Below are 16,214 nucleotides of genomic sequence, written 5' to 3'. Positions count from 1 at the left end.
CCCAGTCATAAAAGATTTGTTAGAGGTTTTGAAGAGGGTTTTTCCTCCCATTAGGCATCCTTCGCCACCCTGGGAACTCAATATAGTGCTCTCTTGCCTTTGCAGGATCTTTTTAACTCATCCACAAGGCTTCGCTACAATACCTTACATGGAAGGAAGCTTTTCTGGTAGCGATAACATCAGCTCGCCGTGGTTAGCGAGAAACAAACACTATGTTCTCATGAATCATACACTGTCTTCCATTCTATCAAAGTAGTTATGAGAACTCACCCGAAATTCCTTCCTAAAGTAGCGTCAGACTTCCATGTATATCAGATAATTAATTGCCTTAATTTTTTCAGAATGCCTCTACTCCAGCAGAAAGTTCTCTGCATTCTTTGGACGTTAGGAGGGTTCTAAAATGTTATCTTGACAAGACAAAAGATATCAGCCGAATGGACCAATTGTTTATTAACTATGGTCTGGTCATTACTGGATTAGCTACCAAGCAATCCATCTCCAGATATATAGTTTTATGTATTTTGTTGTGCTACCAAAGAGCTCACTTTGCTGCTTTACTGCACAATATCCTGATCCAGAAATGTGCAAAGCGGCTACTTGGAAATCAGTACATACATTCACCAAGCACTACTGCCTAGACTGATGCAAGAGCAGATGCTCAAGTAGGACAGGGTTACCTCATAAATATATTTGCCTAAGTTCTCTAGAGTACCCTCTGTCTTCTCTACTGCGCTATGTTTTGATGGGCTACTCTATTCAGTGCTTATGACTATACATAGAAATCCCCTACAAGAGAAGCAATAGTTTCTTACCTGTAACGCCTGTTCTTTCGTAGGGTAATTTCCATGATAAGTCATGCCACCCTCCTTCCTCCCCGATGGAACAGACAGAGGTATCTTTGCAATCTTCACATGACATGGCGCATATCGCCTTAAAAAAGAACTGAAGCAACTGCCACCAGCTGGGCATGATAGGATGCTGGTGGTCTCTAGGTTCTTGAAGGCACAACCTCTATTTTAGTCATATAATGTCAGTCTATGGGGCTACTCTGCCCTTCTCTCCCTCATCTCTCCCATAAAAAGGGGTCTGCGGAGAAGATTTATACTGTTTGCAAAGTGTCTTAAATTATACTCATATTTAATGTACTGGCCCTTTTTTGATCACAATGAAGAATCTGGCCATTGTAGCCTAGGTATATAGGCTACATTATCTGTCTCTTTCTTAAGTCTCTTTACAGGCCTTCCTGAAGAAAGGCAAAAATCACCACTTAAGAAGATATATTAAAGAACTGCTCCGGAGTCGCCATATGTGTGGGTGGAACTATTCAGTGCGTATGAATTATCATGGAAATACTCCTACTTGAGAACAGGAGTTACAGGTAAGAAACTATTCCTTCTTCTTGGCCGGCTTCAAAGAAAGGGGTAATGGTGTTCCTGATCGTAGATTAGACTTGCGACGACCCCTTTTCTCATCCCTTGCTCTGGCTGGAAACAACTTTTCCTCTATCTCCTTTAGGGCCTTCCGGGTTCATCCGCTGGCAACTAGAGCAAGAGTCCACATTATGATCTGAACCCAAACACCAAAGACTGATAGCATGAGGGTCAGTAATAAACACCTGACCCTCACAGTCTTTGCAGGGTTTAAAACCTGATTTTCGAGGTGGTGACTTTGTCCAAAATACTGCGCTTTTTATAGGAAAACTAAGTTGAAATTTGACAATTTCTTAATGGAAAGTTTGAAAAAATAGTTTCATATCAAAGGCACGGAAAAAAGGGAACTGCCGTCAGCATGCTGACGGGTGCTCTTTATGGCCCCAGTGATGATGTTGATACCGATGACCCCTGTTGACGTGGGAGAGCTATTCAATTTTTTTTTGTTCAAGCTGGCGCAAGTAGATATTCAAAAGGTGAGGAATCCTTAGGTAGATGTATCAATCATAAGTAGGAGTATGTTTGCACTTTGCTATGTTTCAGACTCCATATGCCTGTCAGGACAAATGTTCAGGCAAATATAGCCAGCAATGTACTCTCTCTTAATCATCCTCATCCTCCTTCTCCGCTACCAATCTGTCTCAGTGTCATTATCATAATAATGGGCCCAACTAGTCAAGTACGCTCTCCTGCAGATTTTGAGGAGCATGTCTCTGGCACCTGGGATGGCAGTTAACCATCATGATCTGATCATGTTTTGCTAATTTGAAATGGGACTACCTTTTTTACTATCACTGCTGCTCCTCTTGGACCTCAACTGTACCATGCATATCATTATAACCTGAACCGATCTATTCGCAGGAATCTACACATGTCCCCAACATATGTGTCTCTGGGAGGAATACTGGGTCTAAGTTTATGTTTTTGAAGGTTTCTCACTGCTCTCTGCTTAATTTGGTGTTAGTCAATTTAATCTGATAGAGACATCTAGCCGCAGAGACCTTAACTTTTGAATTCTCCCCAGTCGCCAGTCTTGATACAGTAGTGTTTTCAGCAGTATCTCTGCACCCCGGGGGACAGCGTCGTATGGCTCAGTGATGACATTGTCCCTGGATATGACGTCAATGGAGCCATGTAAGTCCCCTCCTGTGCGCAGATATCAGTTTCTTATTTTCACGCTACGGCAGATCTGAAGAGGGGTATCTCTGGCTGTTTTTCAGCTCGATGCCCTCTGGGTTTAAGTTGTATGGGTCCTGTGCCTGCAAGATGTCGGGTACGGACCCACATTCTATCTGTAAGTGGTGCTGGGCGAGCACCACAATGCAGACGTGACACCTGTCAGCGCTGAAGCCAAAGGCGCTGCGGGTGCGATGCATGGAGCTTCTGACGGCGCGGTTGTCACGGACCTCCAGTTCACATCATCTGTCTTTCACCCGGGCGAGAGGTCATTTCCAGAAGCCCCACTCTTCTACCCATGGTCAACAACAACATTGCCAGTCTCCGTCGACATCACACGGTAAGCGGCGTGACAGGAGGTCGAAGACTCAGGCCTCTATTGCATCTTCGACATGCAATATGGATCGCAAAGGAGTCTCTCACCCTAGTGCTGAGACTCTCCCTCTGACGTCACTCCCGAGCCTCCCAGTTTTCCCTGGAGCTGGGGTGACCTGGAAGCAGATGCAGGAGTACTACGAGGCTCTCCATCTGATCTTTGGGTCCTCGTCTCCCTCTGGAGCGCCTGCGGGCCCCAAGGAGGTTGTAGCTGCCGCGACTCCAGATATCTGCGCAGATACTGGCTGACTTTTCTCTTCCTTCCCAGGTCGATATCGGCATGGAGTCACCTCAACGCAGGTCGAAGTTGCGTCGATGCCGTTCAGCGTTGTTTATGAAGCCGTATGTAGCGCCGGTCATTGCTGTGGAGGATCCACAAGTCCTGTCAGGGAAGGTTGTGAGGAGATGACCCCCTTGGAGTAGCCAGTTGCCCATTCGGGCTTGGACATCTGGACTGTAGAGTTGGGTGAAGCAAGTGGCCTAGATTTGTCCCCTGCCTCGACCCTTTTCTCATCTCCTGGCCTTGCCTCGGAAACCAGTTCCTCTTTGGCAGAGGTTGTGAGGAGAGTAGCTGAATGTTATGCATCTTACTCTACCTACTGTGGAAAAGACTACAGACCGTCTTATTGAGGTCCTTCACCCCGGTTAGTTGGGGTAGCACTGGTGCTTAGTTTTTGTGAGGCACTTACTGACATTTTGTTGGGGCCTGGGCAAAACCTGAGTCGGGTGTGCCAGTGGACCGCATCAGTGCCCATACATACCGCTCTGCCCCTGGTGACCCCAATTGCCTTCTTCGGCAGCCGACCCACCACAGCTTCGTGGTCCAGACTATTACGGCATCCCCTGAGATGGGGAACCTCCCTCATTCCCTCTTTGAAAAGGAGTCCGGGATACAGGATTCTTGCGAGAAGCAGATTTTGTTTCTCAACTAGTGCGGCTTTACGCTCCACTAATATGACCAGCGTCCTCGGACGCTTTCTCCACGCTTTGTGAGAGTCTTTGAGCCAACTTTTACCCTTGTTCCCCGAGGCTAACAGGGGCAAGTTACATCAGTTGATTGCAGATGGCCATCAGGCAGCCAGACTGCTCATCATGTGTGGAATGGATTCCACTGACTCCATTGGGCGGGTCATGGCATCTGCTGTGGCATTGCACCCACACGCATGGCTCCGGACATCTGGATTTTCAGAAGCTGTCCAGTCAGTCTTGGTTGACATGCCATTTGATGAGGTTTATCTTTTTGGAGCCCAAGCAGATGCTGCTCTACGCAGGTTTCGGGCTAGTCGGTGAGGGTCAGACCTTTAACCTGTCTCCTCCTTTCTTTTTCAATTTGCGTGGAAGGGGATACCCTGTTCTGCGGATTTCACTCCTTTTTGCCTGAGTTGACTCAGTCTGTATGATTTTTACACCACCAATTCCAGTGATGGGCTATGGCTTGTTTTGCTGCTCTTTGCAGACACGCTTTGTTGCGGGGGTTGAGGTTCTGCGAGTCTGTTCAGGCCAGTATAGCCCTTGATGCACTTGTAATATGGCACTTTCTGATGGATACATCTGCCAGTGGATTCCTCACCTTGTGAATATCCCCTGGGCCAGCAACATTCGGAAACTTTTGTAGCAGTCCACGCCGATGAGGTCGAAGACGACGTCACAGAGACACAGCTCCGCACGCGACTCCGCTGACGTCACCGGCTCCATAAGAAGACCTCATCGGCGTGATGACGTCAGTTCCCTTTTTTCCGCGCCGACGACGCCAACGGATTTCGGGACTCGATACTAGTAGCTTTACTTGTTACTTTGTGTATTTTCTGGATTTATCTGTCTTTCTTCGGGAAGATGTCGACAAGGAAGTCGGGTTTCAAGCCCTGTCGAGAATGTGGCAAGCACATGTCTATTACCGACCCACACGAAGATTGTGTTTGGTGTCTTTCATCCGACCACGATGTGGATGGTTGTTCCAGCTGCCGCAAGATGAGCTCGAAGGCTCTTAAAGAAAGAGAGGCGAAGCTCTTCATCGCTCGGATGAAGAAGAAGGAAAAAAGAGGAAGAAGGAAGTCTGGATCCAGGTCGAGGTCGGCGTCCAAATCGACTTCGGGGCATGCTTCGAGAAGTAAGAAGCATAAGAAGAAGAGGAGGCATTCTTCACATCATCACTCCGATAAAGGTTCGGCTCCGAAGTCGAAGTCGCGTACTCGACGTCGGAGAGAGTCAGTGTCTCCTTCTCCAGTCCCGACTTCACCTCCAGCTCCTTCTTCTCCGGTGACTTTGCCGGTTCCGGCTACATCTCCGGTGCCGGTGACATCCCCGACGACGGTTCCATCTCCGGCTCCAGCTTATTCTCTGGCTCCGTCTCCGGCCCCGGTTGAGGATCTTCAAGCTCCGGGTGAGACTGTGATGCCGCTTGTTCAACCGTCGGCGCCGGCAGGCCCGAGTCCGGTGATGCCTGACCAGTATCCTGCATTCCCTGGTCCAGGTCAGGACCCCACGCATTATCTAAATGCCATGTACGGGGTGTTTTCAAGGGCCATGTATACCTCTGGTGCACCTGTGGGTCCGATGGGTACGATGGCTTTTAATTTGGGAGTGCCGCAGGTCTACCCTCAAGCTCCATTCATGCCATTCTTTCCGGCGACGCCGTCTTGGCAGCTACCGGCACCGAGAACATCGACGCCGCTTCCCTCTTCACCGGCGCCGACTCGACTTCGTTCGACGCCGGCTGCTCCTGCGGATCCGCGTTCGGCGCCGGCGCCGTCGGATTCGAACACGGCGCCGCCGACGCCGCTGGTACGGATTCGTTCCAGAAGGGAAGCACAGAGAGTGGTGGATGAGAGAAGATTTCTTTTGGAAGAGGCTGAAGAGGGAGAGTTAGTTGAATCTGATGAGGTGTTTGAAGAGCTAAAGGAGGCAAGTGGACTGGATTTGTCTCCAGAGTGGGAAATCACTCCACCATCAGATGAGCCATCTAAAGATGCAGCGCCGTATCATGCGGTCATCAGAAAAGCTGCGGAGTTGTTGGACCTTCAGTTACCAACCACGGAGTTCAGGTCTAACATTCTTACTGTGGTACTGCATTCGCCTACCGCAGTCTCGGAGCCTTTGTTACCCTTTAATGAGGCCATTATGGACCCTGTGCTAGAGGTATGGCGCAAGCCTTTTTCAGCTCCAGCGGTCTCCAGGGCAGTCGCAAGGAGATATAGAGTGGCTCCAGGGGATCCTGAATTTTTAACTTCGCACCCATCGCCTGAGAGCTTGGTAGTTCAGGCGGCCTGTTCGGGAAGATCAAAGGGGGCCTTTCCTCAGGTTCCAGGAGACAGAGAGGCCAAAAAGGTAGATCAATCGGCCAAAAAGGTCTTTTCATCAGCCAGTATGGCTCTTAAGTCGACAAATGCGACGTGTTTGTTGGGGCGCTATATCCACGCGCTCATGGACTCAGTGAAGAAGTTGGCACCAAAGCTGTCGGAGGAGGATAGGGCCGGCTTCAATGAAGTTCTGACTGATGCCCAGGCGGCTGCACGCCAAGTCATTACAAGTGGACTGGACACAGCAGACTCAGTTGCCAGAGTCATGGGGTCTTCTGTTGCCACCAGGAGGGGTGCATGGCTAAAGTCCTCTGAATTCTCTTCGGATGTGCAGTCGACTTTATTGGACTTGCCTTTTGATGGGTCTGGTTTGTTTGGTAAGAAGGCGGATGCTGCTCTCGAACGTTTCAAGGAGAGTAAGGCTACGGCTAGGTCGCTGGGTCTTCAATCCCAGCCGAGAGGATCTTTCAAAAGATATAGGGGCTTTGGAAGGGCGACTTTTCGCTCTTATAGACCGACCCAGCAACAGCAGCAGCAACAACAGCAAGGTTCGTTGTCCAAGGGATACAGAGGAAGAATCGGGGATCGCTCACGTGGCCGTCAACTCTCCTCCTCCTCTTCCTCTTCCTCAGCCCCTCCCACCACCGCAAAGCAGTCCTAGATTCGACATTCCGGATCATGTTGGTCCTGTGGGGGGCCGGCTTACCCATTTTCTGCAAGATTGGGAATCTGTAACTACAGATCTCTGGGTTCTGGATCTTGTAGAAAATGAGTACGCCCTTACCTTTTGGGAATTCCCTCCAAATTACCCTCCTTGTCAAGGGGCTTGCTCGGAGGACCACCGTCTTCTCCTGCAGGAGGAAGTCCTGAAGTTGTTTCAAAAAGGTGCGATAGAGGTGGTTCCGGAGCAGGAGAGGGGTCAGGGATGCTACTCCCGGTATTTTCTGATTCTGAAAAAGGACGGCAGATTGCGTCCGATACTGGACCTCAGAATCCTGAACTTTTACCTGAAACAGGAGAAGTTCAAGATGCTCACCCTTGCGCAGGTTCTTCAAGCGCTGAATCAGGAGGACTGGATGGTGTCGCTCGACTTGCAGGATGCGTATTTTCACATTCCCATCCTGAAGTCGCACAGGAAGTATCTCCGGTTTACGGTAGGGTCGCAACATTATCAGTTTGCGGTCCTCCCGTTTGGTCTTACTTCGGCACCTCGAGTCTTCACGAAGGTGATGGCAGTGGTGGCAGCTCATCTCAGAAGGTCGGGGGTCTCGGTTTTCCCTTATTTAGACGACTGGCTGATCAAGGCGGAGTCGTCGGAGAAGGTGCTGCGTCATCTGCAGGATACAACTCGGCTGTTGTACAAATTGGGTTTTTCGATCAACGTGCCCAAATCTCACCTGGTGCCCTCTCAGCGCAACCTGTTCATAGGTGCGGTACTGGACACTACTGTTTGTCGAGCATTCCCACCTCTTCAAAGGATTCTCGACATACAGGAAATGATTCCTTTATTTTACAGCGGAGCGGTCGTTCCAGTTCTGAAGGTCCTTCGCCTGCTCGGTCTGTTTGCCTCCTGCATCCTGTTGGTCAACCATGCACGCTGGCACATGAGGGCGCTCCAGTGGTGCCTCCGCAAGCAGTGGTATCAGCACAAAGGGGATCTCAGGGAGTCTGTGAGGATCTCCAGAGAAGCTGCAGCGGATCTATCTTGGTGGAGCGTGGAGGGCAATCTGTCCCAAGGAAAGTCCTTCCATCTACCTCCATCGGTGGCCACGGTGATAACGGATGCATCCACTTTAGGGTGGGGTGCTCATCTGGGGGATCTGGAGATCAAGGGTCTTTGGTCTCCAGAGGAAAGGTTGCTTCAGATCAACCCTCTGGAGTTACGGGCGATACGTTTGGCGCTCAAGGCCTTCCTCCCTTCCCTTCGCGGTCAGTCTGTTCAAGTCCTGACAGACAACACGACCGCGATGTGGTATATAAACAAACAGGGAGGAGTGGGGTCTCTTTGTCTCTGCAGAGAGGCCCTGCGTCTATGGTCCTGGGCTCAGGACCATCAGATTTGTCTGATGGCAAATCATCTGGCCGGGGTTCTTAACGTACGTGCGGACAGTCTCAGTCGGCAGTTCTCCGCCGACCACGAGTGGAGGCTTCATCCGGAGGTGGTTCGTCACGTCTTCCGGATGTGGGGAACTCCTTGGGCGGACCTGTTCGCCACTCACGAGAATGCTCACTGCCCGTTATTCTGCAGTCTCCAGTATCCGATGCAGGGAGCGTTGGGGGACGTGTTTCAGTTGAGTTGGGGCTCACGACTCCTTTACGAGTTTCCTCCCATACCCTTGATTCCTCGGGTTCTGAGGAAGATTTGCCAAGACCGGGCCCAAGTTAATTTGGTCGCCCCAGATTGGCCAAGAAGGGTGTGGCACACAGATCTTCTCCACCTCTCCTCGTGCCCTCCGCTCCGTCTCCCTCTGAGGGCAGACCTCCTCTCGCAGTCGGAGGGGCAGGTTCTACACCCCCACCTCCAGAGCTTACACCTTCATGCCTGGAGATTGAACGGGGCAACCTGAATTCTTTTTCTCTCCGCCAGATGTGGTGGATGTTATTTTATCGGCCAGGCGACACTCCACCAAGTCCATTTACTCATATAGGTGGTCTAAGTTTGTTAAGTGGTGTGGAGAGAGATCCATTGACCCTTTAAAAAAACCATCTTTCTGATGTGCTTTAGTTTGCTCTTTCCCTGGCTCAGCAGGGCTGTGCTGTGGCCACGGTCAAGGGCTATCTTCGGCCTTATCGGCTTTTCTATGTCTTCCTGATCAACCGTCATTATTTAAATCTCCGATTGTACTACTCCTTTTGTAATGCCACAGTGGGACCTTAATCTTGTCTTAACTTTTCTGATGGGGTCCCCGTTTGAGCCTCTTCATAGTTGTCCTCTGAGGCTGTTGTCCTTTAAGACGGTCTTTCTTGTAGCCATAACCTCGGCAAGGAGGGTGAGTGTGCTTCAAGCTCTTAGTTCTAAACCCCCTTTTTTAATATTACATGCTGAAAGGATGGTTCTTAGGACCAGGGCTGCTTTCTTGCCTAAAGTAGTTACTCCGTTTCATTTGGGGCAGTCTATTACTCTCCCTGTTTTTTATCCACCTCCCCATCCTTCCAAAGAGGAGGAAAGGCTTCATCGTCTGGACCCAAAAAGAGCTGTCAGCTTTTACTTGGATAGAACGAAAGACTTTCGTCTGGACGATCAGCTCTTCGTGGGTTATGTTGGACATTCTAAAGGAAGAGCGGTGCACAAGCGCATTTTATCGAGATGGATCATCCTTGCCATCAAGATCTGCTATGCCCTGGCTGGTAAGGTTCCTCCTGAGGGTATTAGGGCTCATTCAACTAGTGCTAAATCATCTACATCTGCTTTGGCCAGGGGTGTTCCTGTAGCAGATATTTGTAAAGCCGCGACTTGGGCCTCCCTCCATACTTTCGCAAAGCATTATTGCTTGGACTCTGAGATGAGGAGGGAGGGCCACTTCGCGCGCTCTGTCTTGCAAGACTTTTTGGTATAGGAAGGTGGACACCCTCCTCCGGGAGTGGGGACTGCTGTGGGAATCTATTCACAAGGTGAGGAATCCACTGGCAGATGTATCCATCAGAAGAACAAGGTACTTACCTTCGGTAACGCTTTTTCTGGTGGATACAGTATCTGCCTGTGGATTCTTCACTGGCCCACCCGCCTCCCCGTTGTCCACCTTTGTATGCCTTAAAAGATGTCTTGTTTGAGATGTTGTTATGCTTTCTGGTACATTGGTAGGAAATGCTTGTTTTATTTAGCTTTCCTTTTGTATATGTTCTATTTATATTTGATTGTATATTGTATACTGTGTATACTTTGAATCTGTCGTTTGGTCCACCTGTGCGCCTCGGAGGCACGGAAAAAATGGGTGGAACTGACGTCATCACGCCGACGTGGCTCTCTTTTGGCTCCGGTGACGTCATACGGAGTCGCAAGCGGAGCCGATGCATTATGACGCCGTCCACGTCTGCGTAGAGAGGTGGGGAAAAAAGTTCAGTGGAATGCTGGCGCAGGGGATATTCACCAGTGAGGAATCCACAAGCAGATACTGTATCCACCAGAAAAAGCGTTACCGAAGGTAAGTAACTTGTGCTTCTCTCTTCATATTTCCCCCTTTGGTGACTCGAGGTCATCTTCAGACTGCGGGCCATGGCTCTTAAGGCCATGCAGGGACGAACCTATGTTTATCTTTGCGGTCCGCCAATGGACATTGGCCGGCGAAATTCCGTGAGTTGTCGGTCCACTCTGGGATACCTGGTGTGTGTGGAACGGTATATATATATATATATATATATATATATATATATATATATTTCCACATTTGTCCAAAAAACGAAGCACACTCGTGTCAGGTTAATTAAGTACAGCAAACCAGAGCCAGCATGTTGCTTCTTTTAATAGATCAGCCCAACGCGTTTCAAATTCAACATCCTTGATCACGGGCAGACAGCATCTGAAACAAAAAATTGTCTTTAGTGACTCTCAATAAATACCCACATGTTTCATTGATAACACACTGGTGAGTAAGTACAGCCTCCATGCATTGTGGGATCAGAAGTCCATGATAAAAATCACCCTACTCATTTGTCATCAAAATGCTTGCAAAATGTTCTTTTTATAAACCATGATAAGTTTGAAGGTCCATCCCTTACTCTGGTATGTCAAATATCGCAACCTGACACTCTGCCAGGCTCATAAGTCGTAAACCCCAGTCCCGCCATTTCAGATGTAGGCGGGGGTGCGCTTCCACCACCGGTCCGCCGTAATATGTACCATTCCACATTTGTCCAAAAAACGAAGCACACTCGTGTCAGGTAAATTAAGTGCAGTAAACCAGAGCCAGCATGTTGCTTCTTTTAATAGATCAGCCCAACGCTTTTCAAATTCAACATCCTTGATCATGGGCAGGCGGCATCTGAAACAAGAAATTGTCTTTAGGGACTCTCAGTAAATACCCACATGTTTCATTGATAACACACTCGTGAGTAAGTACAGCCTCCATGCATTGTGGGATCCGAAGTCCATGCTAAAAATCACCATACTCATTGGTCGTCAAAATACTTGCAAAATGTTCTTTTATAAACCATGATAGGTTTAAAGGTCCATCCGTTACTCTGGTATGCCAAGTATCGCAACCAGACACTCTGCCAGGCTCATAAGTCGTAAAGCCCCAGAACCGCCATTTCAGATGTAGGCGGCAGTGCGTGATATGTACTGTTCCACATTTGTCCAAAAAACGAAGCACATTTGTGTCAGGTAAATTAAGTGCAGCAAACCAGAGCCAGCATGTTGCTTCTTTTAATAGATCAGCCCAACTCGTTTCAAATTCAACATCCTTGATCACAGGCAGACGGTGTCTGAAACAAAAAATTGTCTTTTGGACTCTCAATAAATACCCACGTTTCATTGATAACACACTGGTGTATATATATATATCTTTGGGGCAAGGTTTTATACATCTGACATACTGATGGAAGCCTATACCAGATTCAAAGCTGTTTTAATGTATGATGTAATCTTGATTTGGTCAAGTAAATGTTCTTTATACCAGGGAGGTATTGTTCTTCTCCATTCATGGTGTACAGATTATGTCTTCAGTTTTGTATTGAGGCTCATTCATTTTAATATAATGGGGATGAGTCCTGTGAGTCCTTCTTTATGGATTTTATCAGAGCAGTTCTTCTCTGATATTTCTTGATTGATGTGAAGAATACGGATTACAAGGCTTTTGCCTTATCCTTGACCCTTTTGGTCCACTACGTCTCTTTCCTCCTGGAGGATAGATGATAGTATCTGATAACTCTCAGATGATTATTTTAGGATCTTTTCCACCTTTTCCCTCAGGGCTCGATTTTTTTCGTATTCTGTGATAGTGATCATAGGTACTATTAAGAGCCAAGCTCTTTTCCTACTGTTTCTATGTACATTTAGTCGATTTTTGGTTTTGATCGACTGGTTCTCTTTGAAATCTGTCGTAGGATTAGTATGCAAACCCTCCTCCAGCGGGTATAGCTGTGGTATTTAATTAAAAAATTACAGAATCTGTGGCTAGATGTCTCTATCAGATATACAAGTTACTTACCTTCGGTAACGTAATATCTGGTAGAGACACAGTCTAGCTGCATATTCCTTAATTCTGTGCCCATCCTCCTCGCTCTGCGAAAGACCCATGAGACAAAGGATTATATACCCTGTATCAATGCTGGTTCGTATACTGGTAGTCACTATCTCACGGAATTGTGACTCAACAAACATTTTATTGGTGTTCATGAGTCTTGTATTGGTTTGGTCATGCCTCTCACTTCCATTGGTGAGTGGTCTGTAGAGTGGAGGGTGTTCCCCCTTTTAAGAATGGTTCTGCTTCAGGGTGCAGTGTTTCTCATAGCCTAAGCTTTGTTAATTAATGTGAGTTTTTTACCGTAAACCATTTAGATGGTATTGGCATACCATTTCATGTTGTTTGTAATTATTGTTTTTTAAAGATTTTGATCGTTCTTGGGCACACTGTTTCCACAGCCAGTATCTAGAGTGGCTCTGAGTTCTGGCGCAGAAGTTTTTACTGATATCCGCACTCCGTAGGGGACCTATATGGCTCCATTGAAGTCATATCCGTAGACATTATCACGGAGCCGTACAACACTGTCCGACGGCATGCAGAGGTACTGCTGAAAACATTCCAGATCTAGACTGGCGCATGGGTAGAGTTCAAAAGTTAAGGAATCTCCAGATAGACTGTGTCTTTACCAGATATTAAATTACTGAAGGTAAGTAACTTGTACTTTTTTACCTCATAATGTATAAGGAGCCACTCTTTTCAGTTTTACACTTAGTGTGTCATCGATGCTATTATATTCAGTTTTTTCCTGATAAATCATTATCCTTATCCCTTCCTCCCTCCCATGTAATTATTGTCCCCTCTAAATCTATGTCTAATATCACAATGCCTTTAGAAAATCTGCAGAAAACAATAACAAAGGGAGGGAGTTAAGAGGAATTTAGGTAGAATCTTCCTCCTGTCAAGCTTTTTATAAACAATGTGATTCTACCCTGTAGAAAAAAAGTGCTCCATGAGATGTCATGGGAAGGCACTTTGGGCCTCATGTAGGTAACTAAATTTTACCCGTTCTTAAATACCGAGCCGTACCGAATCGGTAAATTAGAATCGGTAAGTTATATGTAGGTAAAAATTCGGTAACAGTTACCGATTCGGTAACATTCGGTAATCACGAATCGGAATTCACCGAATCGGTAAATACCGAGGTGGTATTTACCGAATCGGAAAATACCGAGGTGGTATTTACCGAATCGGAAAATACCGAGGTGGTATTTACCGAATCGGAAAATACCGAATCGGTATGTACGGATTCGGTAAATAAAATCACATGACTTGACGAAACAGCTAATCCTGTGCAACGACAGCCCACCCAACCAGGAAGTGCCCACACCCAGGCAGGTGTACATAATTAGCCGAAGTGGCCACACCCAGGCAGGTGTACATAATTAGCCGACCCTGGAGAGGCTTGGAGTGCAGAGGAGAGGCAGGGAGCCGTTGCATGTGCGAGCGGGTAAACGAACAGCATGTCCAGCCAGAGAACACAGAAAGACGGAGGGGAAAGGAGGAGGAAGCTGAAATTTAGCCCCAAGGAACTCCAGGTGCTGGTGGAGGAGGTGGTGAAGCAGCACCAGAAGCTGTTTGGAAGGCAATCCCTGCAAGTGCCTGAGGCGGAAAAGCGCAACATATGGCTGGCCATCCAGGCGCAGGTCAATGCTGTGGGAGTGACCCACAGGGACATTGAGGTCCTCAAAAAGCGCTGGTATGACCTGAGGATTGTGACCAAGAGGAAGATGGGCGACATCCAGAAGGAGGCCAGCCAGACCGGAGGTGGAACCAACAGGGCACCTGCCCTCACCGAACTGGAGGAGCTGGTGGCGGCCACAATCCAGCAGGAGAGCGTCGTGGGTCTTGGGGACGCCGACAGCTCTGCCAGAGCCGCAACACACCAAGGTAAGACGAAAGCACAGCAATGTAGCCCCCCCTACCCCTATCCCACATCCCCCATTGTGAAACGAGAATCACACTGCAGTCCACACGTGTCAGTGCAGACAGGCAATGCATTCCGGGAGATGTAGTCAGGGCAACACTAACCATGACGTAAATGTTACAGGGCAACAAGGCATGTCACGCACTCGAGGCACAAGGAGACAGAGGACATATTGGAATGTGAAATGTTTTATTGTGACGCTTGCAATGCAGCCCTTCGGGGACACTGAGCCAATGTTGTATTTCTGTCCACAGATGTGACATCATGCAGGACAGGGCATGCTGCAGGAGAGACGGCACACCGGCCACAAGTATCACCTCTAGCCAGCACAAGTACAGACCAGGGAGCAGGCCCACTGGCAGCCGCACCACCAACACAGCCAGCCTCGCCGCACCCAGAGCCAGCATCACCTCACCGAGAGCCAGCATCACCACAACCAGAGCCAGCATCACCACAACCAGAGCCAGCATCGCCACTCATGTTCGAATCACCGGCCACATCTCCGCTTGCAGGTGTGAGAATGAGGAGGCGTCCAGCAGCCAGGCTACGAGCCTTAGACACCTCGTCAGACGACAGCATGGGCCCAGAAGACCGCACCGGGCCCCAGGAAGGGAGCCATGCCACTGTGCCCCACACCTCACAGGCAGCACAGACGGGAGCAAGAGGGCGCCGCAGGTCGCGTGTCCAGAGTCCACCAGCACCCACTGACGGCCATGGTGTCTTCTTGGGTCTCGAGGGCCAAATGTTGAAGCAACAGCGCCTGCAATCAAAGGCAGTCATGTCAGTCCAGAGGCACATGCGGGTGATGAGGACAACTTTAGTCAACATGGACAGTAACATTGGTGGCATGGCTGCGGGCATTCGGGACATGTCCCAGTCAATCCAGCAGTTGTGCAGCAAATTAGATGCTGACATCGAAGCACGGCGCCGGGAACGCCAGAGAAGGGACACTACCAGCAGGGCACTCAACCGTCTGGCAACTGCGACTTCTCTACTGTGCCGGCGCTCTGTGACGATGCAGGAGGGCCTAACACAGTGCTGCAGCGACCTGTCTCGGGGGATGGTGCAGGTGACAAGTGCACCAGGGGTGCTATTGACTAGTCAGGCGTCGACAACTGCTGCAGGGGATGCTGCGGAGAGCATCGACACCAGCAGCAGCATCACACCCCCCGTCCCAGAAGCACGCAGGAGCAGCAGGCGGCTTGGGGTTGGCTCTAGTGAGGATGCACAGGCCGTGCAATCCACCGCTGCAGCGCGTATGCGCAAACATTGATGTAGCCCTGCTTAGCCACTTCCCATTGGGTGACGTAACCCTGGACATACTCCTTGTATAGATGGTATATTGCCAGATTGGCCTGTTCATGTGTTCATGGCGTGGTGCCACATTAAAACTACGTCAGTACTTCTCACAACTCGCTGTGTCCCCTCACTTACTCAGAAATAGTTGCATGTGATCTCTGCCCGTCTCTCTCTCCCATCGATTGCAGTTGGCACTCTAGCTGCGTTGCCCTCTGGCTGGCCTGACTCATCCTCGTTGTCCTCAAAATATGTTAGTTCCACATCTGTACCTTTTTTCGTGGCAAGGTTGTGCAGCATTGCACAAGTGGCAATAATCTTGCAGCAGGTGATGGGTTTGTACTGGCGTGCGCCTCCGCTCTTGTGCAGGCAGCGGAACCTGCTCTTCAGTAGTCCAAACGTGCGCTCCACCACATTGCGTGTTGTTTTATGTGCCACGTTGTATCGTCTCTCACTCTGGGTTGCTGGGTGTAGGTAGGGAGTGAGGATGAATGACCGGCATGCATATGCACTGTCGCCTGGATGAGTAAAAGGG

General features: G+C 49.0%; 1 protein-coding gene across 2 annotated transcripts in view; it reads left to right on the top strand.

Annotated features, from left to right (window-relative positions):
* The window catches only part of SAXO6 (stabilizer of axonemal microtubules 6), a 621,602-nt gene that overhangs the window by 452,586 nt on the left and 152,802 nt on the right, over positions 1-16,214 (top strand). The gene's annotated exons all lie outside the window — the stretch shown is intronic.

The sequence above is a fragment of the Triturus cristatus genome, chromosome 4_1, assembly GCF_964204655.1.
Source record: "Triturus cristatus chromosome 4_1, aTriCri1.1, whole genome shotgun sequence".
Classification (NCBI taxonomy): Eukaryota; Metazoa; Chordata; class Amphibia; order Caudata; family Salamandridae; genus Triturus; species Triturus cristatus.
The sequence above is the reverse complement of the archived record's forward strand: the minus strand, read 5'-3'. Positions and strand labels throughout refer to the sequence as shown.